Source organism: Copadichromis virginalis, linkage group LG13 (genome assembly GCF_057382275.1).
Source record: "Copadichromis virginalis isolate Kocher_CV1m ecotype Utaka linkage group LG13, C_Virginalis_male_GT1.1, whole genome shotgun sequence".
NCBI lineage: Eukaryota > Metazoa > Chordata > Actinopteri > Cichliformes > Cichlidae > Copadichromis > Copadichromis virginalis.
Genome location: NC_140630.1, coordinates 33,080,703 through 33,083,202, shown reverse-complemented (window position 1 = coordinate 33,083,202; position 2,500 = coordinate 33,080,703).

Sequence of the window (2,500 nt, the reverse complement as noted above, 5' to 3'; positions counted from 1 at the left end):
GGGAGGCAAGAGCAAGGTGTGATGTAGGTCCCCGGGGCCTGCTGGAGGTCCAGGTCCATGCCCGATGTGAGTAGCAGCAGGGCCAGCGCGCCCAGGAGCACATCTTTTTCGACCGTAAAGGGAGACAGGAGGCCGACTCACTGCCTCGGCTAAATGGAGAGGGAATTTCAGAAGGGCCAGGGCACAAGCATGGACCTTTTCAGCTGTAAGGGAGGCAAGAGCAAGGTGTGATGTAGGTCCCCGGGGCCTGCTGGAGGTCCAGGTCCATGCCCGATGTGAGTAGCAGCAGGGCCAGTGCGCCCAGGAGCACATCTTTTTCGACCGTAAAGGGAGACAGGAGGCCGACTCACTGCCTCGGCTAAATGGAGAGGGAATTTCAGCAGGGCCAGGGCAAAAGCATGGACCTTTTCAGCTGTAAGGGAGGCAAGAGCAAGGTGTGATGTAGGTCCCCGGGGCCTGCTGGAGGTCCAGGTCCATGCCCGATGTGAGTAGCAGCAGGGCCAGTGCGCCCAGGAGCACATCTTTTTCGACCGTAAAGGGAGACAGGAGGCCGACTCACTGCCTCGGCTAAATGGAGAGGGAATTTCAGCAGGGCCAGGGCACAGGCATGGACCTTTTTCAGCTGTAAGGGAGGCAAGAGCAAGGTGCGATGTAGGTCCCCGGGGCCTGTTGTCGTACCATAGGCACGAGTGGTGTGTGTGTGTGGCAAAGAGTTTCTGCGCAGTGTACCAGGGGCACGGGGAAAGGTTGTTGTACCATAGGCACGAGAAAAGTTGTCGTACCATAGGCACGAGAAAAGTTGTCGTACCATAGGCACGAGTGTTGTGTGTGTGTGTGGCAAAGTGCTACTGAGCGGTGTACCAGGGGCACGGCGAAAAGTTGTTGTACCATAGGCACGAGAAAAGTTGTTGTACCATAGGCACGAGAAAAGCTGTCGTACCAGGGGCACGGAGGAAAGTTGTCGTACCATAGGCACGAGGAGAGTTTGTGTGGCAAAGTGCTACTGAGCGGTGTACCAGGGGCACGGCGAAAAGTTGTTGTACCATAGGCACGAGAAAAGTTGTCGTACCATAGGCACGAGAAAAGTTGTCATACCATAGGTACGAGGAGTGTGTGTGTGGCAAAGTGCTACTGAGCGGTGTACCAGGGGCACGGCGAAAAGTTGTTGTACCATAGGCACGAGAAAAGTTGTTGTACCATAGGCACGAGAAAAGCTGTCGTACCAGGGGCACGGAGGAAAGTTGTTGTACCATAGGCACGAGAAAAGTTGTCGTACCATAGGCACGAGGAGAGTTTGTGTGGCAAAGTGCTACTGAGCGGTGTACCAGGGGCACGGCGAAAAGTTGTTGTACCATAGGCACGAGAAAAGTTGTTGTACCATAGGCACGAGAAAAGCTGTCGTACCAGGGGCACGGAGGAAAGTTGTTGTACCATAGGCATGAGAAAAGTTGTCGTACCATAGGCACGAGGAGAGTTTGTGTGGCAAAGTGCTACTGAGCGGTGTACCAGGGGCACGGCGAAAAGTTGTTGTACCATAGGCACGAGAAAAGTTGTTGTACCATAGGCACGAGAAAAGCTGTCGTACCAGGGGCACGGAGGAAAGTTGTTGTACCATAGGCACGAGAAAAGTTGTCGTACCATAGGCACGAGGAGAGTTTGTGTGGCAAAGTGCTACTGAGCGGTGTACCAGGGGCACGGCGAAAAGTTGTTGTACCATAGGCACGAGAAAAGTTGTTGTACCATAGGCACGAGAAAAGCTGTCGTACCAGGGGCACGGAGGAAAGTTGTCGTACCATAGGTACAAGCAGTGCGTGCGTGCGTGCGTGCGTGCGTGCGTGCGTGCGTGCGTGCGTGCGTGCGTGCGTGTGTGTGTGTGTGTGTGTGTGGCAGTTCTTCTGCGCAGTGTACCAGGGGCACATTTCAATGTGCTTTCTGGAGTACCAGGGGCACGAGGATTTTGCCAGTGGTGTTCTGCTTTGTTAGTGGGAGGGGGCTTAAGTGTGGGTCCCCGGGGCCTGCTGGAGGTCCAGGTCCATGCTAGATACGTGGTACAGGGTAACTGCAGGAGGGGGGGGGGTAATGTGGGTTCACGGGGCCTGCTGGAGGTCAAGGTCCATGCTGGATATGCGCTGGAGCGTAACTGCAAGAAAGGAAAGCTAGTGGGGGAGTAGAGCAGGGGAGTATGTGGGTCCCCAGGGCCTGCTGGAGGTCCAGGTCCATGCTAGATATGTGGCACAGGGTAACTGCAGGGGGGGGCAATGTGGGTCCACGGGGCCTGCTGGAGGTCCAGGTCCATGCTAGATATGTGGCACAGGGTAACTGCAGGGGGGGGGGGGGGGTATTGTGGGTCCACGGGGCCTGCTGGAAGTCAAGGTCCATGCTAGATATGTGGTACAGGGTAACTGCAGGGGGGGGGGGGGGGGTACTGTGGGTCCTCGGGGCCTGCTGGAGGGCAAGGGCCATGCTGGATTTGTGGTGGAGGGTAACTGCGGGAGAAGGA